General features: G+C 39.9%; 1 long non-coding RNA gene across 2 annotated transcripts in view; it reads right to left on the bottom strand.

The window, feature by feature from the left end:
- The window catches only part of LOC140688127 (uncharacterized), an 85,590-nt gene extending 79,445 nt beyond the window's left edge, over positions 1-6,145 (bottom strand). For both annotated transcript variants that reach the window (XR_012062890.1, XR_012062904.1), the window contains exon 1: positions 6,058-6,145. This is a non-coding gene — a long non-coding RNA (uncharacterized lncRNA). The remainder of the gene's footprint in view (positions 1-6,057) is intronic.
- Between the last annotated feature and the right edge of the window lie 17,370 nt (positions 6,146-23,515).

Raw genomic sequence — 23,515 nt, 5'->3', positions numbered from 1 at the left:
AGCATTAGAAAAAGTTCAACAACCAGCTCCATCATTCACTGTGTGTGTGACGTTAACAAATTCCTGGCTCTCTGAGTCTCAGTTTCTTCATCTGTAGGGTATCGTAGCCTTGTAGTAACATGTAGCACAACCGAACAGAAATGAGCCTCTAAGCCAAAATTCCATTAAAATGACCAGGTCATTGGAATCTTGACTCAAAATCAGACCATGGAAATCAATTCAGTCTGGATTTCTAGGGACTATATGACAGCACACAGGGAGTCTTTGAAATTAGCATGTATGATGACTACCAAAGGATGTGCTCGGAATAACTGAGTTTTGTTTCTAACATGTACAATGAACCAGATACCAACCTCAAATTCTCTCTCCCTCTCTCTCTCTGTCACTTAAGTGTTCTATGACTCACTGTTTCCTTAGGCAGGTAAAAACAGCAGGTTCCCCAGCCATGAGGCAATGGGAGAGGTGTTTTTAAACTCTCTTTAATATTAATTCACTTTCAATTTGGAGAAAGAAACCATTAACAACCCATTGCTCTGAAACATGGGGGCCATGATTCTTTCTAGAGAACATCCTTAAAAATTTCCTCAGCAACCGTAAGTCAAGATTTTTTCCAAAATATATTCTTCAGAGTCAACTCCCAAAAGATTCATTGGGGAAAAAAAAAAAAAACAGGTAAGGGGGCTCAGTGACTAAATGTTTGGGAAACACTGCATACTTCACTTCACTCCTGGAAGGTCTTAATTGCTCTTGGTTTAAAGGAGCTAATATTTGCAGGAAATAAATCTGTTTAACTTTGTCTAACTTAGTATTTTCCAAACATATTTGACTCTGTCATCATGGTAACTAATTAGAAATCCCACTTTCATATTCTACCAAACACATTTAGGAAATTTATATTCATTGACGCCCAGTATCATGTGGACTGAAAAATTTTTTTAACACAAAGGAAAATCTCAAAAACCTAGAGTTTATGCAACACACTTCTGAATAATCCCTAGGTCAAAGAAGAAGTCTCAAAGGAAATTTTTTCTTTATCTTTGAACTTTAGATAATCACTAGACATGTTTATCAATAATTGCTATTTTGATAATACCCAGTTCAGTAACTTTGCCGGAACCATGGTAAACTCTTCCAATCCATTGGCCTGGAGTTGATTTGTTCTGTTTTGTTTTTGATGCAACTTTTCTTCTTACATTGTCCCTTGGTACTTGAATTATTATTTATCTGCTTTCTTCCCACTAGTCAGTTTTATATTTTTTGCTCTGTGTTCTTAGAGAATATTATCCTTTAAGTCAGTGAATCTGAGTTGGGGAGGGAGGTTTGCAATCAATAATGTGATTCTCTGCATGTAATGAAAATTTATATTACTATCTGCATCTTAGCCGGTTCTCTTTTTTATCCCACGCAGAAACTTCTCAGTGTGCGGTGAGGACTACCTGGGATACTGCAGATAAAGCCCCTAGCATGGCATCTAGCACACAACAAACACACAAGAAATGGAGGCTACTGTTGTAGCAATTATTCCAATTTATATAAATAGTTGAGTACCCACAAAAGAACTAAAGTAATGTTTTTGCAGTTAAAAAAAAAAGAGTATGCAAAACTAGATATAAAAAGTCATAAATGGATTCTCCCAGCAGACAAAAAAAAAAAAGATAGTCATTACGTTTCTTTACGTTATTTAGATAAGAAAAACAATATGCAGGAAAACAAAAACAAAAACAAAAACAAGAGGCAGGTGCCAGAATCACCATCCATCAACATCTCTGGAATGTCCAAGGTTAGGCTACTTGAACCTCTAATTCAACCCCCCAACTCTTTGTTCTCCTGTGATTTTCAGAGAGTAAATAGTAGATTACTTTGGCTCTAGCTTGTGGTTCATACCAGGAGTAAGTATTCAAAGAACTCTGGCTTCGAAAAACACTGTTACTCCAAAAAAAAAAAAAAAAAGAGAGAGAGAGAGAGAGAATGATACCATAAGGAAACTGTTTTTCACAGCCACCTAACCCCAGCGACAGAACAGTAATGGCTGTTAAATACTACCCTAATCCTACAAGTGAACAGATTATTGAAAATTTCAAAGTGGCAGCTATGATTTGAAGATTCACCTCATTGACTATCTAATTCATGCCTAATGACATAATCATTGGTGAAGAGTAAACGCAATTCAGAGGGTCAGAACTCTCCTATTAGTCATTAGCTTTTATATCCAGAGTGCTGTTTCACTACAGAGCCTTGTATCTCACTATTTAAAAGAAGAAGAAAGTATCCCATTTCCAAGGTGATGACTGTTAAAGTGCTGCCACAAACTGCTCATGGTTATTATAGTACAAATAGAGAGCTGCTGGAGATACACACAAAATGAATTTAAATCTATTCCACCAAAAAAAATTTTTTTTTCACAAATAAAACTCAGCTAGAGATAACTTAATTACCTTATTATGTTCCACAAGGAAAACAAGTGTTAGATACCCTGCTGCATTGTTTGTAGTAAGCAATCAATATTTTACTGTCTAACCATATTTAACTTTACGTGAATATCTAAATCCCTTTCTACTAGGAATTCTAATACAATACTCTAAGCATAACTCATAGCCATATTCAGGTGAATTAAATATTTCCTGAAACACACAACATGAAGGAAGTCATATTTCATCTGCATTTGTTTCTCTTACTCATTACCTAATCCTTCAACCCTCAATTCTCTCTACAGTGCTTTATTAATTTAAACAAAATATGTTCAATTGGACTTTTCTTGGTAAGGAATAAGTTCATACCTTTACCTATGCCAGACCATTAACAAAGACCAAAAAAGTTTATGTAATGAGTACTTACAACAAAATAGGTTTCTAAAATGCTATATGTGTAATTGGAGAATTGTCCTTGCTTGGACTGAGGGCCTTTGAAAGGTTTGCTTATAGATTCCACGCCTGTAGCTCAAATATTGATCTGTTTCCTGGACTCTGAAGATGGATGGGACAAGACTATAACGTCTGGGTTTGCAGTAGTTAACCTGAAAGCCCTTTTATAGGTGCCTGAGAAATTGCTGAGCAGTAAACACCAAGAGCTCTTTAACTGTGGGGAAGGTTTTCATACCTACTATTATGTGGGGCTTCTTTCTTATTTGAAATTTGTTATCGATGCCTCCATATTTCAAAATTCAAGACAGGGAATAATGATTTTAAAAAGGGTTAGTGGTAAAAAGGAAAAAATACATAAGGATGCTGATGATATTATTTCTGTATGTATATTAATGAGATGAGTTCTAGGGAGCAGGGGAAACCTGTCTTTTGTGTCAGCTTGAAGCTCCTGAACTTGATTTCTTTTATTTTACAGGTTGTAAGATGAAAGAGTAATGCTCATGTGACTTTACATTTACTCTTTAGATTTAATAAATGTTTTCATCTCCATGCCCGTATGACTGCTACTTCCCTTTCTCAAAATTTCAAAGGTGAGTATTCCCTTAGAGCTTATTTCTCAATAGATCCCAAAATCTATACTGACATTGGGCATTTCTAAGGGTTGTCAACAAAGACTTAGAGGAAATAATGCGTCAATAGCCTTTAACATATCCATCCCAAAGTACATGGAACCCTGTCCTACCACATGTGGAGAGACACCAAGGAAGTAAAAGGCAGGACTTCCATCTAACATGGTTGAGAAGAATTGGTACCCTTGTATGAATGCATTCATTAACCCAATTACATTCACAAAAACGAACACATTTTCTGATAGATGGGTAGTATAGCTTTGAGCAATGCCATCATATATATTAATGATCAGAGGCAAAGACTGGTCCATTTACCAATGGAAAGCCCTTTTGCAGATTTTTCCCAAACACACTGCATTCTCAATCTAGTGCTTTTGCAAAAATAAATTAAATAAAGATATTTTTATGAGAAGGGTTAGGGAGGAACATGGAAGTTTTGCCAGGGCAAAAAGTTACTCCTTCTTTTTTCTCATGTCTCAAAAAAATACAGTGAAGCTTATGCCAAAAAGCCTTCAGGAACAATTCAACCTCAATCTTCACCTAGGCAACACTCACAAATATCAGATTTCATAATGTAAAAATAACGAACATATTATGTGAAACTGATTTCTTCTGAAATCTTGATTAATCTCAGTTCTTAGGAAGGAAGTGATTCATCAGCACTGTCATCTCACGGTATTGGAAATGATTTCTTGGTCTTTTATCCTTTATTTACAGTAAATACTTATTTGTTTGCAACCACTTCAGCAATGAAGATCATGGATAAGGAAGAACTGAAAAGCTTCTTACATTGGAGCTTCTCATTCTTTGCCCAAAAAATCCTCTAACAACTGATCGCATTCTACACACTTCTCATAAAAACCACACTTCTGAATACAACCCTCTTCCTATTTTGTGGCCTAAGTCTCTATGTAATGACAGCTCTTAATACTTTCTCACTTTGAAAGAATCTATTTAACTTTGACCATTTTTTCTGCTCTATTTTAATCCCATCTTGCCAATAAATGAGGTTCAGAGAATGCCTGAAAAGATGTGATAAGCCCCAAGAAATTCCCAGATAGCATTTTAACAAATTTAAAATGAGAGCCAACTCATTTTAATCATGTTCATAAGGCTGAATAAAAGAATGTCTCACCATAGTCAAAATCGAATCAGTAGGGTCTAAGTTCAGTGCTCCAACCAGATTCCCACAGATCTCTCAGGGTCTTGTTTTGGAGAACTTCTTTCAAGCCACCTTTGCTATTCTAATCACTGAGAGATTCAGAATTATGAAAGTTCAGCTCCCTTGCCATAGGTTGTGGAAAAGCTGCATTTGTAAATCAAGAACTGATAGTCATTAAAACGAGCAAACAAAGAGAAGAGATTTTGGCAGTTAAAAATACGATTGTCATAATAAATTTGATAGAAAGAAGAAAAAAAAGAAGTGTAAATCACCCAAAACACGGAAGAGAATTACAAAGAAATGGAAAATACACAGGAGATCAATTGAAGAGATTCATGAACAAGATGCCAGAAGAAACTAAGAGAATGAGGAGAAAAAAATAATTGGAGACAAATTCCCACAGCTGAGAAAAGACAGGGGCCGTGAGATTGAAGGCAATCACAAAGTGCCTCACAGGAGGCACTCAGAAAGACTCTTTCTTAGTGATAATGTAACGGGATTTCACATTACTGAAGATAACAAGAAAATCATGAAATGGCCACCAGAAAAGGACAGGTTACCTGCAAAGCAAGGAGAATCATAGAGGCATCAGACTTCTTATCAGCAACATTAGCTACCAGAAGACCACAGAATAATCCTTTAAAGTTATGAGTAGAAACTATTTTGAACCAAACATTCTATTGCATGACAAAATAGTGCGTTTTCAGACAAAAAGTTTGTCTCCACTAATCCTCTGTAAAAAGTAACTTGAGGCTGTAAACAGAAATACAAGGAAGAAGATGTGGAATCTAAAAAATATTATTTCCAAAGCAGGAGTTCAATAAAAACATTTCCCAGGAGGAGATTTGTGCTACAGAACTTGGAAACAATTGTTCCAAAGTAGAAGAGGAGGTCAGGCGATCCAAGAAAAACATGTGTAAGGAAAAAGTATATTCCAGCCCATTCATTTTAAAATAAAGTAGCAAGTTGATCTTAGCAGTTAGATTAAAACATGTTTATTTTGTCATGGTGGGGAAGGGGTAAAGTGTCAATTAGAAACGCCAAGAAAAATTAGTTGTGTAAGATAAAAAATGATGTAAATATAAAAGAAACTAAAATATGGCTTGATTTTGAGCAGTTAAGTTGGGTAAGATCATTAAGGTGGAAGGAAAACGTGTAACGGCTACTCTGGTACTCCACCAGGGCCCTTCTTCAGGGCTGACTCACCCATCCCTTGGTTGCTGTAATAGCAGAGGCTTACTGCTAACATCTTTGTTCCTCACCGAGAAATGCCCTCTGCCTCAGAGAACTGTCTTGCCCAACGTTACGTGCCCTGTAGGATTGTCTGAGATCTTAGTCGCCACGACATTGCAAATCAGCTTCTTCCGATACCCAATTCTGCCTCCTCACCTGCTCACAATCTCACCTTCCTCAATTCTTTGCAGTCTTTCCTTCCTCGCATCTTTTGTGAGTGAATCTCCCGAGAGCACCTCCCATGTGGTGCTGCATCTCAGAGTCTGTTCCCAGGGAGCCCAATCTAAGACAGGTGTGAAGTCACAAAGGTCAAAGGGAATGTGGAGAGTTCAGGAAATTGCACATGATTCTCTCTCTGTGACTGGGGCAAGGGATTCATTCGGAGAGATGCAGAGGTGGAGAGAGGAAATTAACAGAGTGGGGTGGTGGCCAGGGAGTAAAGAGAGCTGAACGCTACACTATGAAACGTGCAGGAAAGTCTCAGCTGTATGACTCTGGGCTCTTGTGGGAAAAATGAGGTACTGTCCACGAAAATGCTCTGTAATGAGATTCAAATGTATATGATTATTAATAGACTTCAGCCTATGATGTTTGATCCTGCCTGCAGGCCTGATAAACTGGGCCAGCTACAAGTCTATTTACAACCAGAACTAAGAGAATTCTATCCTACGGGGTAAAGGAATCAGATATAAAAGCCAGTCTGAAAACAATGGTTATTGGGGGAGGACATGAGTCTAAGTTGAGAAGTGTCCCTTGGGTTTGTCCGCCCTACTCTCACTGGCCTCCACTCTCAACCCCAGCGATGGGGGATGGGGGGAAGAATCAGGGAGGAAAAGCCATGATTAAAAATAGGAAGCACTGGGGCAGTAGAGTTCTGTAAGACAGTTGGCGCAAATACCCCTGCTTCGTCGTGTGAACCCAAATTCAGAGAGACATCTATTATCGGCTTCTGCCAGGAACATGATGTGGCTCTGGCATCCTGAGAACTCCAAAAGATGTGCTGCACAGTTACCACCAGAGGAATCCCACACATCAGTAGTGGTGATGCTCAGCAGAAGAGGTGGATGCCATGGAGAGCATCTCGTCCATGGGCCCCAGAGGCAGTGAAGTGCCCCAGGACTGGAGGCCCACAGAGCAGGAGCCAGAGTGAGAGGGGAGGAAAATGGGGGCCATACGTGGTACCCAGCAGAAACCATGTGGGACTCCCAGCAAGAAAAGCCCAAAGCCTTTCTAGAAGCAGAGGTCCTGCAGTGAAATATGTGTTGCTACTGTTAATGTGCCCCTGTTTCAACCAGGATTTATGCAGCCTGGGGAAGCATAATAATAATTACTATTATTATTTACCAGATAATAACAACTTTTATAAGAAAAATGCCTTTCATTTCTTATTAACCACTGCCTAGCCTAATCCCTTATAAGCAGGTGCTGAATAGATGCTAAGTCGTTACCTCAGGTTTCCCTGAAATTGGAACATAGAAGATACTGTCAAGGTCTAAAGAATAGCACGTTGGGCTCATCATTAAAGGATGGCTAGCGAATGACATCAAAGCCCAGAGACTCTGCAATGTTGCAGAAGCTGTCAAACTTCCAAGGGTGTATCATCTGTAAATATGTCTCAAGACTCCTCTGGAATCGGTAATACTTTCCATCTGCAACATCTCCTTGGGGTGGTAAATGTCATATGCTACTATCCCCCAGGGAAATAGCATGTCTTTTCCGTGTGCCCGTCTGAAACTCTAAGGGGTGTTATTTGTCATCAAGTGTGTCTTTCCACAGGGCAAAAGCTGGGTTTCTCAGTGTTTGCTAATCATTTAGAGCTGCACCAAAACCTGCATGAACCTTTCCTGCTCAGCTGTGGTGAGTCACGGATGTGGTCCTTCCTTCTTATTGGTATTATCAACAACAGTGTGCTTTGACCTCTACTAATAAGAATTTAAAACATAACAAGCAAAATCTTACACTCTAACCATATTCCTTCCAGAGTCAGAGGACACATCAAATTGTGTCCCCTCTTTTAAAATCTTTGTCCCAAGTAAAATTTCAGCCATCTAGATCTCATCTGTATCCTTCTGGGCTAGCCCCCAGGACTTATTTGGGTTTGAGCCCAGTCTATTCTGAAACTTCAGGTTGAAAATAAGTAAGTAAATAAATGTTTGGAGTATTGGCGGGGGATGGGGGCGGTTCAAATAACTATATAAACCAAAAATATTTTTAAAATAAAATTTTCTACATTTTTTTTAACTGAAAAAGATCCTATTTATTCTCTCCCCTTTAACACACCTTGGCAGGAATAGCCTAATGGATTTCATCTAATAAACATGGTTCAACCCATTTTTCTTATCAGGTTTCTCTCCTGCAAAGTTTTCTTAAGTGTGGAACAATATTATTGCCCTCAACAGAAACGTGATCTATTTCTCTAGTCTTCTTTAAGCTGTTTATCATTTGCTTTACTATTTCAGATGGAATTAATCTTCTAAAAACAGATTATACTCAAGGATGTTTTATGGCTAAAAGCTCCATCAAGACTTTTTCACAACTTGTTAATGGAACAGAAAGCAACCAGGTAACCGTGTTCCAGGTGCTGTAATAAATGCTTACTACTGCATTTGTGGAAGCCATCACTGTTGTTTCGCAGACACTGAGAAAACCTCTTTGTTTCATAAATCATTGAAATATTCCAGGACCTTTTTGCATGAGCCAGAGATATTCCTACAGTGTTTAGCATCAATAACAATGAAACCGACATGACAACATCTTAAAGCGATCTGAAATATTGTATGGGGAGTTCCAGGCTGCCTCTCATTGGAGGAATACTAAAAATAAGTATATTTCACCACCCCTCCCCAACACACACACACACGCGCACACACACACACACACGCACACACACACACACCCCACTTAGGCAACTTACTACTTCTAGGGCTAATTAAGCCTTTATTCTTAATAGAGATACTATAACCAGACTTAATGCATAACGGAAATTTTAAATTTCAATCTACTTGTATGGAATGAATCTAAAATATAGAAATTAGTTGAACATATTATGCATCATCGGTGAACTCAACTTGCAATGGTTTACAATGGAGGCTCCTGCTCAGTGATGGCTTCTTATTGGCAAAATAGGTAAGTCCTACCAAAAGAAATGAACTTGGCCTCCATGAGACTCATTTCTCTTTGCTCTTCCGGCTCAGGCCAAGATTCTTAGAATCATCCTTGATTTCTCTTCTCTTCTCACCATCAACAAACTGCGACAGCCCTAATTCAACATAACTAGAATCCAGCAGCTCACACCTCCACAGCCACCACCTGGCCTAGAGTCTCCAAGCTGACTTCCCAGCGTCTTCTTTCACCCCCTCCCCTCTATAATCCATTTTCTACCAGAAACCAAAAGATTTTTTAAAAATGTAAGTCACATCCCGTCCCTTCTTTGCTTCCTTCTCACCGAGAGTAAACGCCAAAGACTGATCACGGTTTAGAAAGCCCTCCGCTGCCTTTCTGAGCTCATCTCCTCCCACCCATGCCTGCCTGCAATGATTCTTAAGTCCAGCCTCACTGCCTTCCTCCTGCTCTTCAAATATCTATGCTCCCACCTTCTGCTCTTGCCTCAAGAAGGTCTTTGCACTCGATATTCCCTCTGCCTACAACAGATTTCTGCCAGATAGCCATGTGGGTGTCTTTCTCACTTGCTTCAGAACTCTGCTCGAACAGCACCTTTTCAGGGAGGTCTGGCCACCATACCTAACAGAGGAGGAGTCCTGGATCCGATTTATGTGCCTCTGCAGATCTGTTCCATTGCATCTGTTCCCAGGCATCACTCGCTTGCCCTATCCTGCAGGTGGAGGAGCCCCAGCCAGCGTGATGCATATGAGCAAAGCCCTGATGTACCCACCATCTCCTCATCTCTCACCGTGGCCGCCTGGCTCAACTTCCCCTCTGGCAGCTCCTGAATGCAGGTCTGACCCAGCTGGACCCGTAAAGGTTCCAGCCTCCCCAGCAGCTGCCCAGAGAGGTGAGGTAACACCAACCGGAAGTAGAACACTCACTTGGGTGAACTTTGATCAGCGAGAGACCAGAAATGGCAGGAGATCAACCCAAATTGCTCTCTCTTCCTTCCCCAAGTACAGAGCTCCACGTGCCCTCTCTGGGAATGTCCCGAGGGACCCACCTTTTCCTCTTGGGCTGTGACCACTTTAAAAAAGCACCACCTCTTATTTGTTTCCCTGATTTCTCTGCTGTGCATTCCCTCCTCCCTCACTTTCACAACCCTGAGATTGCACCTCCCCAAAGTGCTAGGATGTCAGGCTCTGTGTTCCAGGAAATCTAAGAGATACACGCACACGCGTGCACACGCACACACACACACACACACACAGCTACACTCCAAACCCTGACCTGACCCTGCTTTATTTCTCCCCGTTGCTTGTCATCAGTTATCTCCCCCGGTGAAATTTAAACCCTGTGAGAGCACTGACTTGGTTTCTTTGGTTGGATGCTGTGTTTCCAGTAAGCTAGAACAGTGCCTAGCACCTACAGCCATTTACTAAAAGTTTAGAAAATAAATATATGGGGAGTTTGTTTGCAAATGTGGAATTAAGCTCTATTTTATATTCCTCAAAACACGGAACCTGGAGAAGTTCAGGTTTTTATGCATGACCTGACTTTTCATGTCAAAGCTCCCACCTGGAACTTTCCTATTCTTCCCCTCTCCTGAATTTCACCAAAACCTCACTGGCCACCTGTCACCTGAAAATTTTACTCCCAAAGGGGAAAGGGCAGGGGAGGGATAAATTAGGAGTCTGGAATTAAAAGATACACACTATTGTATATAAAGTAGATAAACAACAAGGTCCCATTGTATAGCAGAGGACACTGTATTCAATTTCTTACAATAACATACAATGGAAAAAAAATCTGAAAAGAAAATATATATGTATAACTGAATCACTGTGCTGTACACCTGAAACTAACATTGTAAATCAACTATGCTTCAATAAAAAATAAAATTTAAAATAATTTAACATCCCAAACTCCCGTCCCTGCTTAGGCTCACTGACACGTAACCGTACTAATCATTTTTTTCAGTCCCCCTGGATGGGGCACATGCAAACCTATGGTGCACTTTATGCATTTTACCCATTCTCACACAACTATATAACAGCCCGAAGTAGATTCAGCCTGTCTTTAGTCACCACGCCACACCAGTAGGTCCATATAAGGATGTTTCCTCCACATATCCAAACCCTGCAGGCTGATCCTGTCATTAATAATAACTACCCATTCCTGAGCACACAGCAACATTTAGTCCTCACCACAACCCTGAGAAGTGTGAAAACATCTTCAAGCTCACTCATACTAAAGTGTTTAGGACTTACTACTATATATGCCCCTCAGAGTGGATGAAGCTGACATGGTCAACAGTAGTGAATCCCTGTGTTACAAGTTCACGCATTGGGGAGCAAGAGACTTCCTCCATGTGGAAAGCAAGAATACTTCCTTCCTCCTGCTCCTGAATTTACAGTCCTGCCCAAATCAGTGATTCTCTGCTCTGTAACCATCCCCGCCATGTCATTCAGAGGCTCCCAGATATACCCATGCCTCCTTCAATGGCCTGTCTCCATGATCCCCAACCAGGATGGATGCCCCAGGTATCCATGGGTGCCCCTCCTCCCCTTGTCTCTGCCTCATTTGTTATCTTCTTCACTGGATTCATCTCCAGCCCTATTATGCCAGCTTAACCAAAATCTCCACCACCTCCAATGCCTGCCTCAAAATTACCAATTCTAAGAAGATTTGCATGACTTTGAAAGAAAGAGGAAAATACTACCTGCACATTTTCCCTCCCCTTCCCCTTTTTTTTAAATGCCCAGAGCATCTCGTTTGTTTATTTCCTCCTGGCATTTAGCACTGACTATACTGCATCATGCATTGTAGTCATGCAAGTATGCATCTCATTCCCTCTGTAGACTGCAGGCTCCGAGAGAGCCTTTCTGAATCTCCCTTTATGCCCTAGTTTAGCACAGTCCTGAAAGGCTCTCAGTAGTTTGCTACAGAGTTGAAGTCCCATAGCTCTGCCCATGCTGTCTTCTTCCTTCACCATTCTTCTGGGGCCATTATCTCATCATGCAGAACCTGAATTTCCCAAGTACCTTTCTGACTTTCTCTTGCCTTCACATTTCTTTTCTGAGTTGGTTAGTCCCTCCTCCTCATTTAGTCATGACTGGGGTTCAACACTGGATAGCAAGTGATGATCAAAAACAAACTGGTCCCACTACCTCCATCAGTTAAATAAATCAATAAGTAAGCCTAACTACCTCCTCCCACAAAAAAATAAAACAAAATAAACAAAAAAATTAGTTACCATTTGAGGGTTTACCAGTGTCAGACACCATACCAAATACGACTGATTAGCTCCTTCTGTGCTCGTGACGACTCTATTTGGTGGGCATGTTACCACCCCCATTTTTCCAAGTGAGGAGACTAAGGTGCAGAGAGGCTGAGGATTAAGTAACTGGCTCAAGGTCACAGGGCTAACAGAGTGGTAGAACCAGGTTGGCTGGCTCCAGACCTTGCAGAGTTAACCTCTACATGAGCCTGCTAACCGGGGAAGATAACACTGCTCCAGGGTCATCCTTACATCATGTCCAAGTCACCAGCCTTCATAACCACATGAGAAAGCCATGTGCACCAGATTCAATCTCAGTCGCAATAGAGAAACTGTGATTTTGCCTCCAGAGTTCAATTTAAATCTAGACAGAGAAATGTAAATTACTTTTCACTTAGGTTATAATCTTATATTCCAAAACTTTATGCTTATAAGGAACCTTTACCTAATTTAAGATTACTGGCTCAGATATAAGCACAGAGTTAATACTCTTTCTCTGAAGTAATTGGTACAAAGAGTCCCTTTCTTCTTATAGTAAAATATGTCATAGAACTTGAACTTGTAGGCAATCACTATCTTTTCTTCGTAAGAAAAAAAAGCCTTTGAAATATGTACCATAACCTCTGAAAAATTCAATTATCCTCCCTAAGAATTGAGGCATTTTTTCTCACAAAAACGATGGGCAATTGATCTATAGTTCTTTTCTTCCTCAAAAAAAATTATTGTATATTGTGTAATGATCATTATAATTAAAAATTAAGATGGCTTGCAATAATTCCACCATTATTTGATTCAAAATCTTTATAAAATATTGGCATTTCCCAACATTTATTTTTCCTGTCTATGTTCCATTTAAGGCCAAATTTTCAAACCCAGCTGCCAAATTACACATATAATTACTGCATTTGCGCACAAAAATGTGATAATTGCTTACACAATTTCAGAGGCCAGCTTGAGGCTCCTTTCCAAATTTGTTTTACATGTACAGTGCGGTGTATGTAGTTTTATAGGAAAATGGGGGAAAGTAGAATTCATGGTTCGTCTGCGTGACACATGAAAATGGGTACAAAATAAGGCCTTTTATAGATGTCTATGCCTGTCTTCATATTTTCTCCCCATAGATCTTTATTTTAAAAAAAGTCTTACAGAGCAGCCCAAACTTCAGCTCGAGCTGGAGTCATGGCAATTGAAGGGGATGATGCCTGGTGTAATGCCATAAATAGGACAAGATAGATGCCCATTTTGTTGGTGGTTGACATGTTGTCATGAGAATTTTTCTGCCTATGAACTGCCTCTATCAACCTGGATAAGAAAAGATAAAGATGATGGAAGGCTCACAATCGTACAGTCAGCAAGACAACACCAGCCCCAGTAGAGCAGAGTGTGTGGGCCCTGGTGACTGGGAATTTACCCTTCCAACTTCACCATAGGGTTGACATGCTGTTTGGCAAACGTCCACCATGGACCTAGCTGACAATGGGTACTCCTAGTGGAAGGCTTGGTTCAAGAGAAAGCAAAGAAACAAGATCTAACTAGTCATACACATGAGTGAAATGATCTGAGATACTTTTGTTTCTACACAAATAGGATTGAAAATTATGCCCAGTTCCACATAAGCTAATACCAAGTCTCAGAAAACATCCTTCCCAAACTCAAGGACTATGAATCTGATCTCTAACTAGCCAGATATCTGACTATGGAACTGACCAGAAACAATTAGGCTGGAAGCCTATTAAATAACAAAGGAAGCTCTATTGACAAAGAAGCCCTCAGAAAGAGCTTCCTCCCCAAAGGCACACCTGAAATAATCATAATGTTTCTTGGGCACTTGATGTGTTAGGCAACATTCTAAGCATTGTGCGTGCCTTCATTCCCTCCTTACATGCTTACTAATCCCAACAGGTAAGTACTATGATTGTCCCCATTTTGCATCTGAGGAGACTGAAGCACAATGACTTGAAGAAATTTGCCAAAGATCATACAGTTAGACAGTGGGAAAGCCAGTTACTTGAACCCAGGCATTCTGACTCCAAAGCCTTTACTCTTAATCCCCAAAACCTGCTGCTTATCTGATGGAAGACAGTGGACAAGGGACAGCCTCCCAAAGAGAAGGCCATGGGCAGCCAACAATGCCCATCCATAGAACACACTTGTGGAAGGCAGTTCTCACCATTTCTGTCCAGCAGAAGGGATATCCTTGTGGACTAAGGACTATTACGAGTTGTTTCTCATTCTTCACTTTTCCAGATTGGATTTTTAAAATTCCAGCTATCCTATTCTTTCTTCATCATTTTCTCTGGGCTGTGTTGTATGTGGATAACATACTATTATCAAGAGTCCTTAGACCATGAGACGTTTCACCCAGACATGATGGAGCAGACCCCACATCACCCAGAGAATCAAAACTTGGAGCCAATGCACTAAATCTTTGTGTTGTCTCTAGTGGGATACGTAGGTGTTCTGAGAGGATGAATGGAAATAGGGTACACATGGGTTCTGGGTAACCAAAGGGCATTCATTGGTAACTTATCTAGGATCCACTTCCCCCTTTCCAGGTTTATGGGCTCTTCATACTGTTCATGAGCTCTGGGGGCCATAAGTCTCATCCTCAGTCACAGAAGTGAGTGAATCCTGATTGGTACACAAATCAGAATCATCCCACCCCACCTCCACATCAACCTCAACATGACAATTGGTTTAGAAATGGTGAGTAATCCAATTGTAAACTGATCAGTACACAGCACTTCCTCACCATCACTGGTTCAGGGTAATCCAAATGATGCAAAGAGCAAGGCTTTTGTTCACTGGTTGGGGGAAGAGGTACCTTTTTCTCTGTCTGGATGTGGGAGTGGAAACATGTCACCTTGATGACTGCTGGCAGCCACCTTACAACCACAAAGAAAGCCAGTCATGGAATAAAGCTAGAACTGTATAGTAGAGTGAAACAGGGAAGGAAAAAATACTGAAACTAGTCTTTGATAACATCCCAGAACTAGATCAAACATTAGTGAAACTCACCCAACCTCTGAACTTCCAATTGTATGAGCCAACAAGTCTCCTTTTCTACTTAAGCCAGTCTGAGTTTTGTTTTGGTCTACTTGATGTGTCTTCTAAGGTTATTTGCATAGTTTGGGGAAATAATAGCCTAGAAAATATTTGATTTCTATGTAGCCTAAGAAGTTTAGGCTGACACCGGGACCACCTGGACCACCACAGTTCCAGTGGTACAAACGTCTTGTACCATGAAATTCAACACCATTATAACTGGTTTGGGAGGCTCTGAGGTGGTGTAGGGCAGTGGAAAATGCACAAGACTTGGTTGAGATCAAATCCCAGCTCTTTTGCTTACTAATTGGATCAGGTGACCATAGAATTTATTATCCAAGTCAGGATATCTGTGAGTAAAAGGGAGTGTTATAAATAATGTCCCTGGGACAACAGTCATAAACTGGAATGGTACAAGGATAATGGGTGTGAACTCTTCCTCTATAGCTGGGATGCTTTGGACAAGTCTTTGAGTGTCAATTCACATATCTGTTAAATGGGGGGCTGACAGCACTTGTCTCTCATGGTTGTAGAGGATTCAAGGAGACGAGACACATAACAGGTGTTGGGAGAATTGGCCTTAAGTGGAAAGACCATCCTACTTTTTTATTCTAAATGCTTCTGTACAGATAATTTTTAAAAACATATTCATATATTTATTGAGTGATTTAGAGATTTTTCTTTAGAAATAAATACTAACTAAAAGAAATAAATACTAATAATAATCTATAAAAGCCTTACAAACTTTAATAATCTATAAAAATGAGGGTGAATTTTGCATGTAGGTATGGTAGGTTCCACCATTTAGACTATTTTCAGGGATGCAAGAAAAGCCCCCTTCCTCCCAATCAATTGTTTTCTTGGAGATGCCTAAAGTTTTTCAGCTGTTGAAAATAATTGTCTCTTATATTTCTCTAGCATGCAACACTTAGAGTTTGCTATAACATGAACTTACAAAGTCATTGGTCATTCTCATGGTAGTGACCATTGAGATAGGGGCAAACTCATAAAGAAGCAGAAACACAGGTGATCCTGTCTTGAGTTTTTTCACCCTTTTCCCAATATGCCCAGTCCTGAACATCATTGCCCTCCCGACTTCCCAAAGGATTTTGTCATTCTTGTCACCATACCAAACTTTTCCTAGCCAGCATGTGAATGGCTCTGGCATAGTCAAAAGAATTATTTCTCAGCCCTCTCATTGAATCTTTACATCATGAATTTGAAGTCACACCAGTACTAGCAAGCCACTTCTCTGACACAGGAACTCAGAACATGTATAAGTCAGAATCTGCTCCAAAGGCAGTTATCCAAACAGATTTTTTTAATAAAAAGATGAGTTAACTGATACATTCAATAATATCTTATAATAAACTATAATGAAAATGAATATGAAAAAGAATACATATACATATATGTATAACTGAATCACTATTCTGTACACCAGAAAGTAACATAACATTGTAAACCAACTATACTTCAATTTTTTAAAAAAAAGGTTAACTGAGTAAATAAAAAGATAAAAAAGAGAATCTTTAGGTATCTTGGAGTTAACACTTTTGGGAAACAGCTACTGCCCATAGGGCTGAGGGGATTAAGAGAAGAGGTTAAAATTATTAAAACTGACTTGGAATTTTAAAAGACACATGCACCCCAGTGTTCATGGCAGCACTAGTTACAACAGCCAAGACATGGAAGCAACCTAATGTCCATGAACAGATGACTGGATAAAGAAGTTGTGGTATATTTATACAATAGAATATTACTCAGCCATAAAAAAGGATAAAATTTTGCCATTTGCTGCAATATAGATGGACCTGGAGATTATCATACTAAGTGCAGTCAGACAGAGAAAGACAAATATCACATGATATCACTTATATGGGGTACCTAAAAAATAATACAAATGAACTCATTTACAAAACAGAAACAGACTCACAGCCATAGAAGACTTACAATTACCAGGGGGAAAAGGAGGGGATGGATAAATTAGGAATTTGGAATTAACATACACTCACTCTTGTATATAAAATAGATAAACAACAGAGACCTAATGTATAGCATGGAGAACTATATTCAATATCTTGTAATAACCTATAATGGAAAAGAATATGTATATAACTGAATCACTTTGTTGTACACCAGAAACTAATACAACATTGTAAACCAACTATACGTCAATTAAAAAAAAAAAAGCGGCTTAGAAAAGGGGCTTTATGAGACTGAAGCTCAGGCCTCAGAGGAGAGGGCACTGCTCAACTGGTCCTGGTGTCCCTGAGTTCATAGGAGGGTCCTGGTGGCCGAGACCCAAACTCCTGTCAACATGTGCTGGCATCTCTGAAGAGAGAGCAGTGCAGGTTTTACAAGTGTTGGAGAAACTGCAAACTGGATCCTGATGCTGCCCTAGGAAGGAAGTGCCCCTGCCCAGGTGAAAAAAGCATTGCTAGGGTTATGTTCACAGAAACAAGAAGCCAAACCAGAACAGGAAGAAGCAAATCCCCTTTCCTCCTCCACCTCTGATGCCCCCTATTGGCAGAGCTTACAGGCAATCAGTTTATGAAGCCAAATGCGCTTCGCAGGGCCTCAGCCTCAGGATCACAAAGCAAAGCCCAGGTTTGGAGTTCAGAGATAGCTTAATGGCTAACACAGAGCAGCAGATTTCTACTGTGTGGAGAAGGAACCCATAATCTGACTCTCAGGATAAAAATACCCAGTTCCTGCAAGACATCTCCCATGCTGCCTACACCACCACCGATGAAAGTATTTTGAAAACTGTGAAGTATCATTGAAAGAAAAGTGCTACAGTTATTATTTCTCCTGGAAGACAGGTATGAACAGGCAATCTCTAACAGCTTGGATATCAAGAGTTGACTTGTTGACATCTTAGCAACCATATTTATTTCATGAACTACTACCTGCCAGAAACATCATGGTTATTTCTGTCCCAACACAAGCTGAGAGGATGCTTTCCCCTTAGGAAACACCTTAAGACTTTGTGATTATTCTCCATAGATATTTAGGGAGCCATCCTTTGAGTATCTTTATTTTCTCTGGGAGCTGAAGGAGAAAATACTGATTTGGGAATATTCTGAAAGTCACACAGCGTGTACAAAGCTAATAAAAAGGCATATTGTGGTCATGGTAAAATTTTCAAAGAGGTAATGATCATGGCTTCACTGTTGCCTACCTGTTTGGCAATTTTTCTTTTGTATAAAATATCTATTCATTATATTGTCTCAGTCTTTGTTGACTGAGTTTGGACAGATTGGATAAGACAAGAAAATCTATATGCTTATAGCAATTTTTGACAACCCTAATAGACATAAAAATCTTTCCGATGTCTTTCCTGGGGCAGTGAAATGCAGCAGTCAACCACAAATGTGTTCAGAAACTACCTTTAATTGCCAAATTGAAAGACCGGCCTTAGATCAGTGCTTCAAACTCCAGTATTCCTAAATGTGACCTAAAAGATACATGTAGGGGAGGGTATGGCTCAGTGGTGAAGTGCATGCTTGGTGTGCACAAGGTCCTGGGTTCAATCTCCAGTGCCTCCATTCAGGGAAAATAAATAAAATAAAAAATAAAAGATACATATAACTTGGACACAGTTTGTTCTGGAAATCTCCTTCAGGATAAATGGGGGTGAAGCAGAGCAGAGAAGGAAGATGACAGCCATCTTAGTCTTTCAAAGGCCCCAAAGTGTCACAAAAGTTAGGCGAAAGGACAGGAAGAGGCAAGATCTAAGGGTTAATCTAAGCCTCTCCCCAGAATGGCGGGATAATGTAATATGCTGCCTGCAGCTCAGTCACTCAGCAGTCACAAGTCCATCCTGTTCCCTACCTACGAGCAGGTCACAGAATGGAAACGTACAGTAAATGCCTGAGAATGTAAGATTTTTCATCACAGCCACTGCTTAAATGGCTCATGTTTGGTTGACAATTCTCTAAATATAATGTATTAATTTAAAATGTGGGCTCTGGAACCACATTGCATAAATGCAAAACAAGGCACCTCTTATTAATAAGCCACACAACCATGGGCAACTTACCTAACTGCTTGTGCCTCAGTCTCTCAGTTGTAAAATGAGGATAATCATATACCTACCTGAAGTTAACTGAGGGTAAATAAACTCTCACAAAAATACAGTGAATCAAATATTATAGATTTATTATTAATATTATATTCACTGTGACTCTTGCAGCAAACCATGTTTTCATCTTTATATCAGCTTCCAGGGAACTCAGAGACAAGTTTATAACACCCTTTTAGCAACTACATAGAACCTAAAGACATAAGTATTTGTGTCATAACCCAATCTTGATCAGAATTCCATTCCCACTTTTACTCTTGACCAAATTTCCCAATCTCTGTATGTTTTTATCTTGTATTATTAATATCTTTAGAGGTGTCCTCAGAATCTTTTCAAAACAAATATATATATATATGCAAAAATAAATATTTTTATCTTTTTAAAGTTGTTCTCAGATTCACTTTGTAACAAAGCATAAATTAAGTGATTATATCTTCCCTGACAAGGCTATGAATTACTCAAACCTAAAGGATCCATTTACCTGATGAGCAAAAATTCAAAAGTTTGATAACACTCTCTGTTGGTAAGGCTGAGGAAGAACAGGCAATTTGGTAATAGCAAAATCACAGATTCATAAAACTATTGATCCAGCATTTTCCCATCCAGGTATTTACCCTACAGATACTGGTGCCCAGACGAAATGACCTGTGTATGAAGTTACTCACTTCAGCTTTATTTCTGACAAGAAGAAATTGGAAACAAAATAAATATCCATCAATAAATGGCTTGGTAAATAAATTATTTATTTCACTTCTCAAACATTTTTATAAATCTTTGAAATTTTCATCGTCTGTGGAGACTCAGCCTATGATGTCTGGTGATTGAACTGGTCCCATCAGAACTAGTAAGCATCAGTCTTCACCCTACTCTACCACAATGCCTTATCCTGCCAGGCCAGTTTTCTGCTGGTCATTGAGGTTAAGTGAATTGCAGGTACACGAATATGTGCACTGTTTTCATTCATTCATTCAGTTTCATATATTGCTGGTAGGAATGTAAGTTACACTGTTACAGAAGGCACTGGTGCACGAGACCCCAATGTAGAACCTTACAAAGATGGTTGGACTGCTCATATTAGGCCAGACACTCATCTTTCGTCCAATATGTCTGAGCATTTTACAGAACGCAATCAAAAATGTATATAAAAATAGATTTTTTAAAAAAAGTTTCTTTTGTATAGCGCAGGGAACTATGTCCAATATCTTGTAATAATTTTTAATGGAAAAAATATGAAAACAAATATATGTATGTATATGCATGACGGGGACGTTGTGCTGTACACCAGTGAGTGGCACAGTATAATTGACTGTATTTCAATTAAAATAAATAAATAAAATTAGTTCATAATTCCAAAAAATAATAATAATAATGCCCTCCCCCCACAACTTTACACCCTGTGATAAACCAAAAACAATAGGTTCATTTTATTGGTTTTCTCTGGCTGCAGAACAAATTAACCCCTAAACTTAGCAGCTTAAAACAATGAACATTAATTATCTCACATAGTTTCTTGGGTCAGAGATCCAGGAGGGGCTTAGCAAGTGGTTCTGCATCCAGGTCTCTCATGAGGTTGCAGTTAACATTGTCTAGGGCAGCAATCATCTGAAGGCTTAACTGGGGCAGGAAGATCTGCCTTCAAGGTGGCTCACTCATGCCCAGCGAGTAGTGCTGGTAGGAGGTCTCAGTTTCTCACCACATGGACCTCCCGTAGGGGCTGCTGGAGTGTCCCCACGATACAACAGCTGGCCTCCCCCAGAGAGTGATCCGAGAACAAGCAAGGTGGAAGCTGTAATGTGTTTAATGACCTAAACTTGAGAGCTACACACCATCTCTCCTACCACATCCTATTCTTTGGAAGCAATTCATTGTCTGGCCCACAATCAAGTGAAGAAGAATTACCCTCCACCTTTTGAAGGGATAGTTTCAGAGAATCTGTAGACATATTTTTAAACCATCATGATCATCTTGCATGCTTCTAGTTCCCCAAATAAAAAGTCCTTGGGTATTTCCTGTAAACCTTTAGTTCTCCAATAAAAACAATTTTATCCCAACTTCGGCTAAGCTGATATCTGAAGATGTATCATGACCTTTGTGGATATGATAATCATGTGAGCAAGTGGCTGTTTTCACTGTGAATAGACTAATGTATGCTTCGTAACTGATAGTTCTGCAGTTTTTCCTTAAATACTAGTTATGTTTTTAATAGACCAGCCAATCTTTCTGAAGTCTGGCTCCCTTGCACCCTTGGCAAGTGGATTTTTCTCTCTTTTTCTAAATATTTCTGAGCATTCCTTTAACAATATCTGAGAAGAACCTCCTACCTTATTCTCTAATTCTTCCATCCAGTCTCATAGAAGAAGGAAGTTATAGAAAAATGGAAAATAAAACGGCCCAAGCAAGGTCAGAGAGCAGCAGGAGCACACAAAGGGGAATCACCGTGTTTCTACTTGCCATCTTAAATTCTGCCCTTGCTAGGAGACACCGTTTCCCCAGGTAGCTCCTGCCCCGTCAGCCTGCCACCAGAATGACTGTGCATTGACAGAGCTATCCCAGGAATCTGCAGCCCTGCAGCATGAAGTAGAGTACTCCAGCTGACACTCAGACTCATGAGTAAAAAAAATACTATTTTGAGCCGTCACATTTTGATGTACTAATTTGTTAGGCAGCATAAGCTAGCTGATACACCGAGTTTTATTTAGATGGTCACTCTCACACCAGTAATCTGTGCCCAGCAAGTGTGACCATGAAAGCAAACTACATCTTCTACACAAAACCCATGTTTAAAAGAGAAGGAAGGACTGGTTCTCAGAAGAAGGTTGTGGCAGGGAGTAGGGAGAGTGCTGGGCACACAAACCAAGAGGGGCTCACCAGAGTCTGGAATTCCCTGCCTCCATCTGTGTTTCCATCCCTTTATTCAATAAACATTCCGTCCAATGAATTCTTTCTTTTTTTCCCCCCTCACCTAAAACTCTTCTACAATTTAACAAAAAATGTCTTCTGGAGTTGGTGAGATTCAAAAGATGGAGAAAGAGGAAGACTGTGTGATTTCAAGCAAAGGGGTCCGTAGCATGAATGGGAAAGTGGAACCAAGAAGTTGGAGAGGATAGCAACCAAGAGACTAGGGTGAAGTGACGGATTGTATGCAAACACCTGAACTGTGGCGGCACACACATGGCTGGTCTAGCCTTTCTCACCTTGGCTGCGGCACATGAAAAGAATTCTTGGAGGAAGAGTGTTGGGGAAGCCATTGAAAACGGTGCCAGGAAGAAGCCAGGGAACTGAGGAGCATGAAATAGCAACTATCAACAGGCATTTTCCCTTATTCTTTTTTTTAAAAGATATTTGGGGGGGGGGAGGTAATTAGGTTTATTTATTTATTTTTTTAATAGAAGTACTGGGGATTGAACCCAGGATCTCACGAATGCTAAGCATACACTTTACCACTGAGCTATACCCTCCCCCTTTTCCTTGTTCCTAAAAAGCACATGTCTGTCATCATTCCTTCCTTCTTGCTCCACACGTCACCACCAACAGAAGGACATGTAAGTTACAAGATGAATATTTGGAACCTACATTACTGCTATCCCTCCATTATTACAGTAGCTTGTTCTTTAAACCAGAACTTTCCTGTAACATATCCCTGATCATTTGGGGCTTTGATTCCTCTATTTGAAGTGTGCCACATGTCCTGTCAAAATAACTTCTTATAGCTGCCTAACAACTGTGGGTGGCCTGTGATCACCTTGTCAAAGTGTCTTTTACACCCAGAGCTGGTTGCCAGATTCCACATTACTTACTTCCCGGCTCCCCCTCCTCACAACTTATGCTCCAAATATCATCCCCTTCCTTGCCTTGTTTTTTATTTTTTCTTTCTTTCCTTCTTCTTCTTCTTCTTCTTTTTTTTTTTTTTTTTTTTTTTTTGCTGGCAGTTGCTGAGGCCGAACAGCAATTTGCAATTATTTATGTGGCTTAAACTCTATTGTCAACATCCTTATCCTCGATACACAACCATTCCAGAGGTGTGAGCTGAGTTTTTTGGGGGGTGTGTAAACCATGAGCAGGGGAGGGAGAGGGGCTGAGGTGAACAGAAGCAAGGCTTCCTGGGGTCCTCAG

The sequence above is a fragment of the Vicugna pacos genome, chromosome 1 (assembly GCF_048564905.1).
Source record: "Vicugna pacos chromosome 1, VicPac4, whole genome shotgun sequence".
NCBI lineage: Eukaryota > Metazoa > Chordata > Mammalia > Artiodactyla > Camelidae > Vicugna > Vicugna pacos.
This window is presented reverse-complemented; position numbering and strand designations above follow the sequence as displayed.